Raw genomic sequence first — 19,589 nt, 5'->3', positions numbered from 1 at the left:
AACAACTTCATCTAGAGGAATCTTTGTAAACAAATAAACCACATCAAAACTCATAAGAATATCATTTTTATCTACCTTTTCATTCTTAATAAGTTTTACAAAATCATTGGAGTCTTTTATAAAAGAGTTGGTGTTACCAACTATAGGTCTCAGATTCTTAGCCACATACTTAGCTAATTCATAAGTGTGCCGAGAAGAAATTATTCTACATAGATTGTGAAGAGGAGGAAGAAAAGGAACAAGAAATGTTAAAAGAAGAGGATATACTCTAGGAACAAACCCTAGATAAAGAAGAAATGAATCTGACCATATCTTGTAATGCATTGGCTGGAATTACCACTCCTCAAACTATCAAGATAGAAGGATATATCAAGAAGAAAAAGGTAATAGTGTTGACTGATTTGGGAAGTACCCATAATTTTATTCATTGTAAGATAGCCAAGGAAATAAATTGCTTCCTATATCCAACACCAAAGTGTCAAGTGATGGTTTCAAGTGGAGGAACCATAAATTTCTCAGGAAAGTTCCATAATATCAAGCTATCCATGGGAGAATATGTATTGAATAGCCCAATGCTTTCCATTCCAATGGGTGGTGCTGATGTTGTACTAGGAGTCCAATGGCTACAATCCTTGGGTACAATAACTTTTAATTTTCAAGAACTTTTCAAAACAATTTGTGCAGAAGGAAAGGAAGTTGAATTAAGGGGTATTGTAAGGAAACCATGAAACATAATCAACTCTAATGGTATGAAAAAGCTTCTAAAGAAGGAAACACGAGGCGCAATTTCACAATTATGTTTGCTAGAGGTTCCCACATCGAAATCATCTATTTCTCCAGATCTGCAAAACTTGGACAATCATTCCAAGGTATTTGAGACTCCCAAAGGCCTCCCACCTATTCGTGATCATGATCATGCTATTCATTTGATTCTAGGAAGTGTTCCTCCAAACATTAGGCCATACATATATTCCTATGCTCAAGAGTGAAATTGAACATATGGTTGCAAAAATTCTAGAGGCTAGTATAATTCAACCTAGTCAAAGTTCTTTCTCCGCTCCAATAGTATTGTGCATAAGAAGGATGGATCATGGTGCATGTGCCCGGATTATAGGGAGCTCAACAAGCTCACTATTAAAGACAAATTTCCCATTCTTGTCATTGATGAATTATTGGATGAATTGCATGGATCGATTTACTTCACCAAGCTGGATCTTCATTTAGGATATCATCAAATCAGAATGAAGACTAAAGACATTCCAAAAACATCATTTAGAACTCATGAGGGTCATTATGAATTTTTGGTCATGCCTTTTTGCCTTACAAATGCAGCTTCTACATTTCAAGGTTTGATGAATTCCATTTTCAAACCCTTAGAAAATTTGTGTTAGTTTTTTTTTTTTATGATATACTAATCTACAACAAGTCTTGGAAGGATCATGTTGAACATGTTGACAGGGTGCTCAAACTATTGGAGGAAAAACAATTATATGCAGAAAGCTCCAAATGTTTCTTTGGAGTACAAGAGGTGGAATATCTGGGTCATATTGTATCTCATGAAGGTGTTAAGGTAGACCCTAGCAAATTAAAGCCATTAAGGAATGGAAAATCTGCACATCCATAAAGTATCTGCAAGGATTTTGTGGGTTGATAGGGTATTATTTCAAGTTTGTTAAGAATTATGGGAGAAAAACAGCACCTATAACAACATTATTGAAGAAAGATACATTTTTATGGACTCTAGAAGAAACAAAGGCCTTCTAACATCTTAAAGAGGCAATGTGCCAAGCACTGGTCTTAGCTACACTGGACTTCACAAAAACCTTTATTGTGGAATGTGATGTTTCAGGAAATGGAATTGGTGTTGTTTTAATGCAAGATGAAAGACCCATTGCTTTCGAAAGTCATCCAATCAAAGGAAAGTATTTACACAAAGTTATTTATGAGAAGGAAATGTTGGAAATACTACATGCACTTAATAAATGGCGACCCTACCTAATGGGAAGACACTTCAAGGTAAACACAGATCATGATAGTCTTAAATAATTTTTAGAACAAAGATTATCCTCTAAAGAGAAACAAAAATGGGTCACAAAGATGTTGGGTTATGACTTTGAAATCATCTACAAAAAAGGGAAGCAAAATGTTGTGGCAAATGCACTCTCAAGTAAGGATGAGGATGTTGAAGCATTGTTGTGCACCATTTCTATTATCCAACCATATTGGATAAACGAGGAAAGGGATGAATGGAAGAATGAAGAAGAAGTGTGGGCACTCATTCAAAAGTTACAAAAAAATCCCAGTACATTTGATACATTTAGCTGGAAAAATGATTTGTTACGGTACAAACATCACTTATACCTATGTAAGAATTCCTAACTCAAACAAAAGATTCTTATGGAATTGCACACGTCTCCCTTAGGAGGGCACTCAGGATTTTTAAAAACTTACCACAGGGTTAAGAAGGATTTTTTTGGGATGGCCTTAAATCGGATATTCAAAAGTTTGTGGTAGAATGTTCGGGTTGCCAACAAAATAAAGTTGAAACAATTAAGACCCCAGGTCTATTACAACCTTTATCCATTCCAAGCGATTTTGGGAGGAGATTTCAATGGATTTTATCACAGGTTTACCCAAGTCCGAAGGAAAGAGTATCATCATGGTGGTAGTTGACATACTTACCAAGTATACACACTTTTATGCATTATCGCATCCATTTAAAGCCAATACAGTTTCTACTGCATTTATGGAAACAATTCAAAAGCTACATGGAAAGCCAAAGATTATTGTAAGCAACAGAGATCCCATTTTCATTGGAAATTTTTGGACATAATTATTTTCTTGTCTCGGTACTCAGTTAGCTCATAGCTCATCTTATCATCCTCAATCTGATGGGAAAACTGAGATAGTAAACAAATGTTTGGAAGGATATCTTCATTTCTTTGTATCTGATAAACATACACAATGGGTCAAATGGTTTCCTCTGGCTGAATGGTGGTATAAAACTTCATTCCATACTGCAACAAAAATGACCCCATTTATAACACTTTATGGATATCATCCACCATCCATCACATCATATTTAAGAGAATATTCTAAGGTTCAAGTAATGGAACACCACATCGAGCATCAACAACAAGTTCTCCAACTCTTAAAGGATAGCCTCATGTTGGTGCAGAATATACTGAAACAACAGGAAGATCAACATCGCAGTGAAAGAAGTTTTGATGTAGGTGACTGGGCATTCCTACGGTTACGACCATATAAACAAATGTCCCTAAAGCAAGCTAAGAAGGAAAATAAATTATCACCAAAGTATTATGGTCTCTACAAGGTGTTGTAAAAGATTGGTACTATGGCATACAAATTGGAGCTTCCCGTAACTTCCTGAGTTCATCCAGCTTTCCATGTTTCATGTTTGAAGAAGGTTATAGGTGACAAGATCCTAGTTCAAACAATATTTCTAGAACTTGATGAGGAAGGAAAAATCATATTGGAACCGGAAGAAGTCACAGAAACAATAACTAGATAGCTATGAAATTGATCAATTTTAGAGTATCTCATAAAGTGGAAGAACTTCTCTACTGAAGATTCCATATGGGAGGATGAGAATTTTATACAGAAGCTTCCAAAACTACTCAAGCATTGAGGACAATGATTTTCAAAGGAGAGGGGCATGTTATGTCCCTATAATACTAGTGATTCTCCCATTACTATTGTCATTGTATCCCTTATTGTTATTATTGTGCCCTTATGTTATTACTGTTATGTCAGCTTGATTATATTGTGACCCCTTAGATTCCTATATATAGAAGGGAGGTTTAGTCATTTGTATCATCCAAGAATTTTTCATTTGTGTAATGTAAAGGAGGTTTCCCCCTCAAAGAGGATGAATTCTAAGGCATTGATCTATCTTTTCTATCTTTTTGTGAGCTGGTTTCCTAACATCATCCTTGTCAAACACAAATAATCAAGATAAAGACATCATTGACAGGTAGTAGAAAACAAAGCAGAACTCATCAAGTGTCATCATCATATCACACTGCAAAGCTTAACATGTATACACAACTTCCATAGAAAATATCAGTGTATGTACATGATTATCATGCATAACACCAGTGTAAAAATATCAACATACTACAAACCTTATCTCAGAATATATATGTGACCCTACAGAGATAGATCCACATATGTATGCGAAAAACGTGAAAAAACCCCGTGTACAGATATTGAAGTATTAATTTAGCAACAATTCACACCATTTGTTAAACCCAGATATTGACGTGCATCTCTCTATTTAGATCAAACCATCATTATACCTATATATCTAACATTATAATCATAAATATATCAAACAAGTATTTTCATTAGCCTTCACAATGTTTTTAGATCTATTAGATCTAAACCTTCTCCTTGCTTCCTGGTGCACATCTGTTTCAAATCAAATCACATATGGATAGATCATTTTATTGCACATCTAACACTTTGAGCTTCATCTCCTTATATAGGTTTATCCTTAGCCAATACCTTAGGTAAATCCCTTGGTAATGTTGTTAGTATTCTTTGACGGGATCAAATGACCATTGTCACTCCAATTACTATGGGCCAATACCATGGTAAATACCCTTGGTATCCATATTACCATGGTTCAGATTTTGTACACGACTTTCACTTATAGGACCAATGTATGTACTCGACCCTTCTTCATAGGATCTGCATATACTTTCTCAAACATCACCTTTATCTTTCATTTGTCTCTGAGTTGTTATTTCTCTATCCATATCATTTGTAGCATTTGTATTAATCTGCATTAGTTCGATAATCATCATGATAATGTTGGCATATTTATTAAGTAGGTCACCATCAAGGACAACACATTAGCCATAATGCCAACAATATCCCCCTTTATACTTGATGGAAACCACTTTAGTGTTTGTTCACCACCTATAAATACTTGCAAACACATATTGAAATAACACCTCTTTCTAAACATCAAACTTATCCCCCCCTTTGATATCAAGGGAAAAAAGGGATGAACTAGGATGAATGAAGAGCTTCCATTGTAGTGCTGATTGCAGTAGATTTGATCTGCTGAAAATGAAATCTACAAACTGGCCATGCTCCCCCTAATCATATGCTCAACCATTTGAAGATATTCAATAAAGTACGAGACTTTATGACTCAACCAAATATGACATTTTCTATGAATAATGATTCTATGCTTCCATGATTACATCAATTACCCAAAAGTTTGGGTTTACATATGCAATCAAAATGTTACACCAATATCCCAACATAATGTGATTATGACATGATTTGAACCTAATATCCCATACATGACTGAATTTTGACAACGATTTATAATATGGTTCTTTTCATTACCTTTACGTCAAGATAAATATATGACACTTATAACTAGAATTTGGGACCTCAATAGTGAGGTATCAAGATCACGATAGTTATCAATAATCACCATACACGATATAGGAACATGCAACATGAACATCTGATAACAACAACATAGAAGAATTAATGAAGAAAACATGAACATCCTCATCATCAAGAAGCTATGTAAGATAAGACAATGTAGCATCAATCTCTCCAACATCATCTACATGTGACTAAGTATGCAATGCTTCCAAGCATCAACAAGTAGTTTGAACGAACCAACATCAATGTCGACAATAGCATACACATCCTCCTCATCAGATATGTCAAGGGAGATAAGAAACATATAGGAATCATCCATAACTTCATCATTTGGAATCTATACACCATTGATAACTAACGAAAAAACAGTAACATATGTATCTTCATCAGTAACAGAAGTAACATCCTTACATCAACAAATATATGCAAGAAGAAATGCTCAAGAAACCATAATGCGAACAATGAACTATTAGAGGCATAGTAGATTCCCCTCTTGAACCAACAAACTGCAACGAACCAATGTCAGAATCAGAATACTAAAAATGAAATGACGAAAGCATATAGGGAGTCCCCCCTGAATCTGTTCCACTCCTTTTCAATCACTGAGAGGTATATCAGGCTATCTAAATAAAAAGCACGTATATACATGACTATATTTCAATCCATCCGCGTACATAAAGTAAACTATAGAATATTGTAGCCACAACTCCCCCTAAAAATGACATACTTGTCCGAAAAATTAGTAGAGTGAAGAGGCAAGAATCATTCCTAATTTATGTTTGAGATATTCAAAGGAATCATGTGGAAGTGGCTTTGTAAGTATGTTTGCAACTTGTTTTTTGAAGGAATATATTCCATTTTGACCTTTTGTTCAAGCACTTGATCTCTCATAAAAGGTATTTAATTGGAATGTGCTTGGTTTTTGTGTGCGTGAAAAGTTTTTTAGAGATACTTATGGAACTCTAAGTATTGTCATAGAGAATAGGTACATGCATAGGAAAAGTGAATTGAATATATTGCAATGTTTGGATCATCCATATAATTTGAGTACAATAAGATGCAACAACAACATATTTTGCCTCAACAATAGATAAAGTAATAAAAATTTATTTCTTACTGAACCAAGAAGCTAAGGAAAGTCCCAAATAAAATTCTCCTCCACTAGTACCTTTGTGATCATCAACATTACTTGTTCAATCTGCATCTGTGTAAAAATGAAGTGCAAAGTCAACATTTTTGGGATACCATAGAACATAATCTTGAGTGCCTTGATATAACACCCTCCTCCCACATCTACACAAGTAACTGGCCAACCGGGGTAAACATTTGACAAGAGGCTACTATGATGGATTCAACCTCCTAGGTGACCTTAAGGAAATGGAATCGATGGAAACACATCATACATACCTTCCACATCAACTACAGAACCCATAAGAACCATCTCATCATTTTTGGTAACCAACCCCTGAGTCCCACTGAGGTTTTAGACCACTTAACCTCTAGATGCTCCCATGATTTGGTCCTGACAACGTTCAGGAGGCTATGGAAACTCTCATGAAATGGTAAGCCAACGTCCAGGGACTATTTTTCTTAGTGCTATGCTAGCATCCCCAGGATTTGAGCCACTTTTTCAAGCCCAAAAGCCAAAATTGAATGACACCTTCAGAACAAAAAGATAAAAAGTAAACAATGATGCAAATGCAAATACTTAAACAAGCCCTTAACCAGACCCCTACTAGCCATGACAAGAATTTCATCAAAAATATCACAAATATGTAATATACAGGTGTAAACAATAGATTTAAGCATAGGGGTATCATACATATCTAAGAATCACAATGAAGCATTGTTCCCTTATATCATTTGTTGCATTATTGTCCATTAGGTCATATATACATTGTTCATTCATTTATAAGTAAAAACATGATGAGAGCCATACATAGCCACTTGTCATAAAACATGTACATAATCATCATAATAAGAACAAAAATACCAAGGAAATCACAACCATATGATCCACATATAAACTAGTATAATACTCATAGAATTACAAGGAGAAGTAACCTCATATTGGTGATGCAAAATCCAAACTCGGGATGGGACTACCACATTCCACTTGATCATAGAATGGATGAGCCAAATCTCTCTTCATCCATTCACCCCCATGCCATGTTCTAAGCATGAATGTGGGACTCAAATGAATAGAACCAACTAGGGCATCCCAGGGCTAAACCACTTCATCCTCATCAATATAAACCAGGATTTCCTATAATCCATCCCAAATCACTAGGCCAACTCAATAAACATGTAATAACATTCTTTACCATGATATCCACTAGATTACTAGGAAAAGCAAGTATTCATGGCACCATATTTATCCACCTACACCGTGAGGAATTTTCCTATCTCCTAGTCTCTTAGACTTTATCACAATCCACACTGAATCACTAGGCCCTAAACCGAGACCTACTCTCTAGGATTTATTGCATATCCCGTTCCAAGATTACTAGGCCTAATAGAGATAAATCTATCTCTTGGATTTATCGTATATCCTGCCATTCACTCGCAAGGATTCCTAGGCCCACCAAGGCACACAATCCTTGATTTACTACAACTCACCTTCTAACTTAGGGGTTATTAGGTCATTGGCTTTAATGTGATCCATAGTTCAGTTCAGGGACCACTAGGCCATGTGTTCTATCATTTGGAGATCCACCTCACTCAGCCTCGAATCCATTCGAAAATCCATCTCAACCAAAACATGAGAACCCCATCACACCATGGCTATTAGAAAAGGCAAGGCTAGGTTGAAAACACTGTCACACCTGGCAAAACCATGCTATAATAGAAAAAGAACCACATGAAATACATGGAAATACAAATCTGGTAAGGAAAATAGACATGCAAATCGATACCTACAAGGAATCCCAATGTAGCTGCTTGATCCTTCTCTTCTTTTCTTGCTCCTTCCTTCCTCTTTTCTTCTTTTCCTTTCTTGATCCAATGCAAAACCTCAGAAAAATCCTACCAACTGATCCTCAAAATCCTTTTTATCAATGAGGCCTCTATTTTCTTCACTTTCCATTATTTTCCTTCAATTTCCTCCTCACATGTAACCCATGATCTTTCACCTCCCTTTTCTCCTAATTTTCATTATTTTCATAAATAAATGTGCCAAAAATGTTGTTTTTTTCCTTTTAGTGCCTTTGCCAATTTCCTTTAGCCATAATAAACTGAAACAACACCCATACTAGGATGTCTTGCCCACCATTAAACTTGGAATACATGTCCCATCAACCATGGTCATATATATTTTTACATGGATTTTTAACCAGGGTTGTTACACTTGCATATAATTGAATATTCTCCTAATTGTGTGGAAATAAGTTTCGTTAGGATTTGCTTGAAATCATCTAACAATTCCAATTGCATGCATAATGTATGGTATTTGTTGTGAAACCAGCTCAAGAAAAGATAGAAAAGATAGATCAACGCCTTAGAATTCAGCCTCTTCGAGGGGGAAACCTCCTTTACATTACATAAATGAACAATTCTTGGATGATTCAAATGACAAAACCTCCTTTCTATATATAGGAGTCTAAGGAGTCACAATATAATCCAGCCGACCTAACAATAATAATATAAAGCCACAAAAATAACAATAGAGGGATTCTATGGGGCACATAAATAAAAATATGGGGGTAATAGGGGCACAACAATATAAATAAGGGGTATAACTACAATAGTAATGGGGTAATCACTAGTATTATAGGGACCCAACATGCCCCTCTCCTTCAAAAAAGTGTTGTCCTCAACGCTTGAGTAGTTCTGGATACTTCTGCATAAAATTCTCATCCTCCCATGTGGAATCTTCAGCGGATAAGTTCTTCCACTTGATAAGATACTCTGAAATTGATCGATTTCGTAGCTGTCGAGTTCTTGTTTCTGTGACTGCTTCTGGTTCCAATATAATTTTTCCTTCCTCGTCAAGTTCTGGCAATATTGTTTGAATTGGGAGCTTGTCACCTATAACCTTCTTTAAACATGAAACATGGAAAACTGGGTGCAATCGAGAAGCTGCAGGAAGCTCCAATTTGTATGCCATAGTACCAATCTTTTGCAACACCTTGTACGGACCATAATACTTTGGTGATAATTTATTATCCTTCTTAGCTTGCTTTAGGGACATTTGCTTATATGGTTGTAGCCGTAGGAATACCCAATCACCTACATCAAAACTTCTTTCACTGCGATGTTGATCTGCCTGTTGTTTCATTCTATTTTGTGCCAACACGAGGTTATCCTTTAAGAGTTGGAGGACTTGTTGTTGATGTTCGATGTGATGTTCCACTGCCTGAACCTTAGAATTTTCTCTTAAATATGATGTGATGGATGGTGGTTGATACCCATAAAGTGCCATAAATGGGGTCATTTTTGTTGCTGTATGGAAGGAAGTGTTATACCACCATTCAGCCAGAGGCAACCATTTGACCCATTGTGTCTGTTTATCAGATACAAAGCAACGAAGATATCCTTCCAAACATTTGTTTACTATCTCAGTTTGCCCATCAGATTGAGGATGATAAGATGAGCTATGAGCTAACTGAGTACCAAGACAAGAAAATAATTCTGTCCAAAAATTTCCAGTGAAAATGGGATCTCTGTCACTTACAATAATCTTTGGGTTTCCATGTAGCTTTTGAACTGTTTCCATAAATGCAGTAGAAACTGTACTGGCTTTAAATGGATGTGATAATGCACAAAAGTGTGCATACTTGGTAAGTCTGTCAACTACCACCATGATGACACTCTTTCCCTCAGACTTGGGTAAACCTGTGATAAAATCCATTGAAACCTCCTCCCAACGTTGGCTTGGAATGGATAAAGGTTGTAATAGACCCGGTGTCTTAATTGTTTCAACTTTATTTTGTTGGCAAACCAAACATTCCGCCACAAACTTTTGAATATCTGATTTAAGGCCATCCCAAAAAAATTCCTTCTTAACCCTGTGGTAAGTTTTTAAAAATCCTGAGTGCCCTCCTAAGGGAGAAGTGTGCAATTCCATAAGAATCTTTTGTTTTAGCTGGGAATTCTTACAGAGGTATAAGCGATCTTTGTACCATAACGAATCATTTTTCCAGCTAAATGTATCAGAAGTACTGGAATCTTGTTGTAGCTTTCGAATAAGTGCCCACACTTCTTCGTCATTCTTCCATTCCTCCCTTGCTTCGTTTATCCAATCTGGTTGGATAATAGAAATGGCACACAACAATGCTTCCACATCCTCATCCTTTCTTGAGAGTGCATCTGCCACCACATTTTGCTTCCCTTTTTTGTAGATGATTTCAAAGTCATAACCCAACATCTTTGTGACCCACTTTTGTTGCTCTTCAGAGGATAATCTTTGTTCTAAAAAGTATTTAAGGCTATCATGATCCGTTTTTACCTTGAAGTGTCTTCCCATTAGGTAGGGTCGCCATTTCTTAAGTGCATGGAGTATTGCCAACATTTCCTTCTCATAAATAGCTTTGCTTAAAAACTTTCCCTTGATTGGACGACTTTCAAAAGCAATGGGTCTTTCATCTTGCATTAGAACAACACCAATTCCATTTCCTGAAGCATCACATTCCACAATAAAGGTTTTTGTGAAGTCCGGTGTAGCTAAGACCGGTGCTTGGCACATTGCCTCTTTAAGATGTTCAAAGGCCTTTGTTGCTTTCGGAGTCCATGAAAATGAATCTTTCTTCAATAATGTTGTTAGAGGTGCTGCTATTCTCCCATAATTCTTAACAAACTTGCGATAATACCCTGTCAACCCAAGAAATCCTCGCAGATGCTTTATGGATGTGGGGATTTTCCATTCCTTAATGGCTTTAATTTTGCTAGGGTCTACCTTAACTCCTTCATGAGATACAATATGACCCAAATATTCCACCTCATGGACTCCAAAGAAACATTTGGATCTTTTTGCATATAATTGTTTCCCCTCCAATAGTTGTAGCACCCTGTCAATGTTCAACATGATCCTTCCAAGACTTGCTGTAGATTAGTATATCATCAAAAAATACTAACATAAATTTTCTAAGGAATGGTTTGAAAATTGAATTCATCAAACCTTGAAATGTTGAAGGTGCATTGGTAAGGCCAAAAGGCATGACCAAAAATTCATAATGACCCTCATGAGTTCTAAATGCCGTTTTCGGAATGTCTTCAATCTTCATTCTGATTTGATGATATCCCGAACGAAGATCCAACTTGGTGAAGTAAATTGATCCATGCAATTCATCCAGTAATTCATCAATGACAGGAATGGGGAACTTATCTTTAATAGTGAGCTTGTTGAGCTCCCTATAATCCGGACACATGCGCCATGATCCATCCTTCTTGTGCACCAATACTACTGGAGCTGAGAAAGAACTTTGACTTGGTTGAATTATACCAGCCTCTAGCATTTCTGCAACCATACGTTCAATTTCACTTTTTTGGACATAGGGATATCTGTACGGCCTGATGTTTGGAGGAACACTTCCTGGAATCAGATGAATAGCATGATCATGATCACGCATAGGTGGGAGACCTTTGGGAGTCTCAAATACCTTGGAATGATTGTCCAGGACTTTTTGGAGATCTGGAGAAATAGATGATTCCAATGTGGAAACATCTAGCGAACATAATTGTGCAATTACACCTCTTTGCTCCTTTTTTAGAAGCTTTGTCATGCCATTAGAGCTGATTATCTTTCCTGGTTTCCCTGCAATACCCCTTAATTCAACTTCCTTTCCTTCCGTAGAAAATTTGATGAAAAGTTCTTGAAAATTAAAAGCTATTGTACCCAAGGATTGTAGCCATTGGACTCCTAGTACAACATCAGCACCTCCCATTGGAATGGAAAGCATTGGGCTAGTCAATACATATTCTCCCATGGATAGCTTGATATTATGGCACTTTCCAGAGCAATTTATTGTTCCTCCATTTGCAATCATCACTTGACACTCTGGTGCTGGATATAGGAAGCAATTCAATTCTTTTGCTACCCTACAATGAATAAAATTGTGGGTGCTTCCTGAATCAATCAACACTATTACCTTTTTCTTCTTGATTTGTCCTTCTATCTTGATGGTTTGAGGAGTGGTAATTCCCGCCAATGCATTACAAGATATGGTCGGATTTATTTGTTCTTCATCTAGGCTTTGTTCCTGGAGTATATCCTCTTCTTTTGACCTTTCTTGCTCCTTTTCTTCTTCCTCTTCACAATCTATGTAGAATAATTTCTTCTCAGCACACTTATGACCTTTTGTGTATTTGCTATCACAATTGTAACAAAGCCCTTTTGCTCTTTTTTCTTCCAATTGTTGTGGTGTCAACCTTGTAGGTTGTGGAAGACTAGGGGCAACAACACTTCCATCTTTATAGTTGTGAGTGGTATGCTTCCTAGTTGCCATAATTTTGCTTTCCATTTTTCTTGCTAACCTGAATGCCTTCTCTAATGAATCAGGTTCCCAAAGGCGAACATCATGTTGGATATTATCCTTTAAAGACCCTATGAACACATCAATCCTATGCTCCTCTGGAATATCTTTTACCCTTATGTTCAATTTTTGGAACTCCTCAATGTGCTCCATTATTGAACCCTTTTGTTTGAGACTTATCAATTGGCTAAAAAAAGTGTTGCTTTTTGTATCCTCATAATGTGCTATCAATTCTTCCGTAAAAATTGCCCAAGTGATAAATTGTTTACGAGAACAAAGCCATTGATACCATACAAACTGATTTGGTTCCAAATATACAGTTGCCATACGTACCTTTTGTGTGTTTTGCACATTATTGAGATCGAAAAATTGCTCCATCTGTAATATCCATGTTGCGGGATCCTTGCCATCAAACTTCCTCATATCGATTTTTGGAATATGGTGGGTCTTCGATCCAACATTAGAGTCTATGGAATCATGATTAACATTTCTTTTGTTCTCATCATGAGTTTCCTTTACTACCTTTTCACCATTAGTAAGTATTTCTTGTAGAAAATTTGTCAAATCTGTCTTCATATCTGTCATGCCTGTCTTCAAGTTTGTGTTCAAATCTATCTTCAATTCTTCCATGTCTGTCTTCAAATCTATCTTCAAATCATCCATCTTATATTCCATGCCCTTTATCTTAGATTCCATGCCATTTATCTTAGCTTCTGTTAGCTTTTGTGAGTGTGACATGTGTTGCACTTGTTCTTGTAATTTTGATATATCATGTAGCATTTCTTTCCCTTCCTCATGAGTCATGCTAGAGCTTTTAGGTTCCTTACTAGGTGTTTGCATTTTCTTTCCTCGGGGCATCATTTACTGATAATAATTCTTTACTATGCCCTTTGAATTCCTTCAAACCCAGCTTACACAAAAATTAAAAAAAAAAAAACTACACACCTTTTTTCACTTTATAGAAGCCTGATATTGAATCTGATGTATCTCTGTAATTCCAGATCCTCCAATTCTGAAATTGCGACCTGTAGTAGCCTTCTGTGTTCTCTTTCTAATGCCACAAGTCTGACCCAAATTAGTGTTGGCATTATGATGCATGTGTTGTACTTGATTGCAACCCTCTCATAGAAGAACATCTCACTTATGTATAACTGGATGAATCTTCAGAAGAGATATCAGATGTGACTGACGGAGGACAACTCAAAGGAATCAGATGATAGTTCTAAGTGTGACAAGTTAGCTTTGCCATCAAGTCCAAAGGGGGAGATTGTTGGCATTATGAGACAAGTGTTGTCCTTGATGGCAAATCACACAGATGACAGATTATAGTGCATCAGGTCAGTAGCAAAGAATTGATGATCAGACTACAAAGAATGAAGAAACAAGAGTATATACGCAGGTTCACTATATACCAAGTAGGGTATACATGCAGGTTCGCTATATACCAAGTCGCATATACGCAGGTTCGCTATATACCAAGTAGGGTATACAAGCAGGTTCACTATATACCAAGTCGCGTATACGCAGGTTTGCTATATACCAAGTAGGGTATACACGTAGTTTCATGCACGGAAAAGCACGTACATGTCAGAAAGCTTACTTTTGGTCCGTGGTAGTTATTCCTCGGTATTTGAACCTATGGTTTTGGACCATGGTATCTCGACAAGTGTGTTGATCCCAAGTATTAGGCTCTTGGTATTGATTTATTATGGTTTTGGACCGTGGTATTGAGCAAGGCCTAAGACTATAAAAGGAGAAGAAAATCATTAGGTAAGTGCATCAAGAAAGTCTTGAATACCTGATGAAGTATGAGATCCAGTATGCAGGCTATGGGTTGATGATACATTGCTTGATCTAAGCTAAGGTGGGATCTCACCGGTTGATGGAGAACAAGATCTAAGGAGAGATCGAGATCAAATGGTTTGAAATGAACTATCTCTATATGATTGATTATGTTTATTCTATATCTGTATACTGACACATGTAATGATCTGAATTGGGTATAACTTAAGTTTGAAATCACTGCAAGTCATGATTGAATATTTATAGATCTGTACGCGGGTTGGCTTTGGTGTAAGCGCATATGTGCGCAGGTTGAGTTCATTGTAGTACCGTATACCTTTTAAACTATGATATTTGAAGTTATAGGTGGTTATGATTGTTGAAGGGCTTTGATGACAGTTTAAAGGTGTCAGTATTCTGCATATCTTGTTTGGATGATTGTGTTTAGCTTCAGTATTGATGGATGAGAACTAATATTGGATCAAGATCATAATGACTCATATTTATGAGATCTGATGGACTAGATCTGGGTGCTAACACATATATTATCTTTGTACATATCATGATCTTGTTATGTCTGAAGTCAGGAAGTGCAGAAAAGTTATGAATAAGTGATTAATGACATATACACTGGTTCATCTTGATGAAGTTGCGTATACACACAGTTTCGGCACTTCCAAGTGGCGTATGCACTCTGATGCATGATTTTGATGGTACAGTTGGTTTTGATTGTTAGTGCAGAGTTCTGCTCTGTGTTCTGGTGACTGTGTTGTTGACAGGGTTTCAGTGTTTCAGTGATTCATAGATTAATGATGCTAGTATTGATTGTTTTGTGCTTCAACGATAGTTATGGGTCCAGTATGAAAATTTGATGAAACGTGGCCTTCAGATTATAGTGTTGTGCTTCAGGAGTATCCAGTCTGAAAATGTATGAAACGTGGTACCTGGAGGAGAGAAGATTGTAGGCCGGCGCCTACATACTAGTATCTTAGCTAGTACAAGAGCAAAGGGGGTTGGAGCTCCCTTCCAGGAGAGTCTGGAGAATGAGAGAAGGTTGTAGCCTTTTGCAGGTTGTAGCCTACGTGCTGGTAAAGGACTGCACAGTACATTGTAAAAGAAGTTTCTTAATAAAGGAAGATAGAAACGAATTGCAGCAGGTGGTTTTCACCCACATTGGGTTTCCACCTTATATCATGGTGTTCATGTGTGTTGGTTATGTGTGTTTATCTATCTGTTTTACTGCTACTGTTGACTGATAATATGGCTAATAATGTTCTGATGCATCCATTAAAGATCACATAACTGAATCATGAGTTTAATGGTTATACGCTAGTTGCAATAGACACAGTCGCGTATATACGCGGGTATACTTAACTGAAGTAGCATATATGAATCTGAGTATGAAATGGAAAAAGTTCAATTGATTAGATAATACTGATTCACCCCCCCTCTCAGTATTATTTCCAACAATTGGATTCTCCAAGGAAGAGTTATGTGAAATCTCCCATAGTGACTTGATTATAGAATAGTTTAGTAGAGCGAACTTGTACGACGTGCCACGAGTCACTGTTTCGACCTATGGATCTAAAAAGCACATACAAGAAACTACAGTCCGTCCTCTTTCTGTACCTTCTTACGAAATTTCAATCGATCCCCAGAGAGAAAGTTATGACGATTTTCCCAGGTCACCTGTTTTGAATGTAATTCAGGAGTTTGCAAAAATATCAACTTCCTCAGATCATATCTCCGCAAATATCATGCGAAAAGCTCTGAAATTCGGACCCAAGATTCAACGCGATTTCTTCTCAGATGGTTTTTTTTTTGTGACTTCTAAAATGTCACAGAAAAAGTTATAGCAAAAATTCCACGATGACTTGTTTGGAGCAGCGAAACCTTAAAATCCAAAGCTCTGATACCAAATGTTATGAAACCAGCTCAAGAAAAGATAGAAAAGATAGATCAACGCCTTAGAATTCAGCCTCTTCGAGGGGCAACCTCTTTTACATTACATAAATGAACAATTCTTGGATGATTCAAATGATAAAACCTCCTTTCTATATATAGGAGTCTAAGGAGTCACAATATAATCCAGCCGACCTAACAATAATAATATAAAGCCACAAAAATAACAATAGAGGGATTCTATGGGGCACATAAATAAAAATATGGGGGTAATAGGGGCACAACAATATAAATAAGGGGTATAACTACAATAGTAATGGGGTAATCACTAGTATTATAGGGACCCAACAACATTATACCTCTAATATAGAGAAAGATACCAAGCATAGATATGTATTCTAGTTGATTAACTAAAAGATAATCATCATTTTGAATTAACTGCATCCTATTACCATTGGTGTGCATACAAACTTGCAATCTTCCATTTCATATTTCTTCAATATATGTTTGAGGTACTTGGTTTGAGAAAAAAAGATACCATCTTTAGTTTGTTGAACTTGAACATGAAGAAAGTATGTTAGTTCACCAAGTAGAGACATTTTAAATTATTTCTATATAATTGAAGAAAATCCTTGACTCATAGATTCTACATTGCTTCCAAATATGATGTCATCTACATAAATAACAAATATCAAAAATTTTTCTTTATCAAATTCGATATATAAATTATCATCTGCATGCCCCTTTTTGAACCCTTGTTGATGAAGATACCTGTCAAGGAGATAATACCATGAACGAGGAGCTTGTTTTAGCCCATACAATGCCTTATTAAGTTTGCAAACAAGACTTTTATCATTGCCAGTAATGAATCCTTCAAGCTGTTCAATATAAACTTCTTCTTCTAGACCCCCATTTAAAAATTCAAATTTAACATCCATTTGATATCCTTTAAAGTTATGAAAGATAGAAAACGCAAGAAACATTCTTATAGCTTCAAGTCTTGCTACAGGTGAAAATGTCTCTTCAAAGTATATTCCTTCTTGTTGAGCATAGCCTTTGCATACGAGTCTTTATTTGTTTCTAATTACTTCTCCATTTTCATTTAGTTTGTTCTTGAACACCCACTTTGTTCCAATTACATTTTTTTCATGAGGCCTTGGTACTAGTTCCCATGTATGATTCTTTTCTGTTTGATCAAGCTCTTCATGCATTCCCTTAACCTAACATTCATCTTTGCTTGCTTGATTAGCATTTTAAGGTTCAATTGTGGATAGTAAGGTTAAGTGACTAGAAGTTCCAACAAGAGTTCTTCTAGTTTGTATTCTTGCTTCCTTTTCACCTAGAATTTGAGATTCAGGATGCTTTTTTTGAACATACCTTGATGGTGTCTTTTCTGATGTATCTGTAGTTTGATTTCCTTCTTATGATAATTATCTATTTCCTTCTCCTCCAACCTTTTGGCTTGTATTAGGGAGAGGTCTTGTGCTTCTCTTTTGGTACCTATGGATGCTTCATCAATCACAACATCTATGCATTCAACAATATTTTTAAGCCTTTTATTATAACATTTATATCTTTTCTTCTAGAAGAATATCCAAGGAGGTTTCCTTTACCATATCTAGATTCAAAATCTCCAAAGTTATCATCATTTTTATTTATGAAACATTTGCTTCCAAAAATTATAAAGTGTTTGACAGTTGCAGGCTTACCAAACTAGAGTTCATGTGGTTTTTTATCATTGTTTACTCAAACATGATCTTTGTTAAGTATATCTATGACTGTATTTACTACTTCTCCCAGGATAAGTATATATGCAAACCAAAGTTCATGTGGATTTTTATCATTGTTTAGTCGAAAATGATATTTTTAAAGTATATCTATGACTGTATGTACTACTTCTACCCAAAAGGTGTGAGGTGTTCCTGACTCATCAATCATGGCATGTGCCATTTTTTGGACTATCCTATTCATTCTTTCTGCAACTCCATTTTATTGAGGATTTTTAGCTATGGAAAATTTCCTTTTGATGCCATGTTGTTCACAAAAAATTAAAAACTGATATGATATAAACTCTCCTCCTTTATCAGATCTAAGAAATTTGATTTTAAGATCTAATTAATTTTCTTCCAAAGCCTTGAATACTTTAAATTTATCAAATGCCTCGTATTTATATTTTAGTAAGCCAAACCAACACATTCTTATAAAATCATCAATGAATAATATGAAGTATTATTCATGATGAGGAGACTTATTTCTCATAGGACCACATAAATTAGTGTGAATAAGTTCAAGTGGCTTACTTGAAGTACCTTCTTTAGCTTTAAAATAAATTCTGGTTTTCTTACCAAATTGACATGATTTGCAAATAGTATTGTCAAGTGGAGAGATGTTGGGTAAGTCACAAAATACTCCCATCCTAATTGATTTGTATAATTGAGAAAAAATAAGGTGCTCCAACCTTTGGTGCCAAAGCTAACTTTCCTCATATTTTCTTAAATAAAAATGCTCTTGGCTGCCTTATAAGGCAAACATTGCCTAGAGTTCTTGTTCCTTTTACTATGATCTTACATTTATCCATATTTATTATTACACAATTCTTTGATATAAAAATAACTTCATGCCCTTGATCACACATTATACTAAAAATTAACAAGTTATGTCTTAACCCATCAACAAATAATACATTTCCATCCTTGACCTTTTTCTTTAAAAACACAATTACTTTCCCTTTGATAGTAGCATGTGAGTTATTACCAAAAGTCCATTCTTTTCTTTCTTTATTTAATGAAAAGAAACAAAAGTATCTCTCTCACCTATCATGTGCTTTGAACATCTCCTATCAATGTACCATAGATTCTCTTGATCTCCTACATAAAATGCTAGCCCACATTTTTCACAGGCAATAATTTTCTTTTTCCATCCTTTGGGTGCTATTGTCTTCTATTGATGCTGGTAATATGACTTCATCCTAATTTTGCATTTAGTTTCTTCATGAGCAAAGTTATT

The sequence above is a fragment of the Pinus tabuliformis genome, chromosome 2_1, assembly GCF_031772625.1.
Source record: "Pinus tabuliformis cultivar Carrire ecotype Pingquan chromosome 2_1, CPIR1, whole genome shotgun sequence".
NCBI classification, from domain to species: domain Eukaryota; kingdom Viridiplantae; phylum Streptophyta; class Pinopsida; order Pinales; family Pinaceae; genus Pinus; species Pinus tabuliformis.
The sequence above is the reverse complement of the archived record's forward strand: the minus strand, read 5'-3'. Positions refer to the sequence as shown.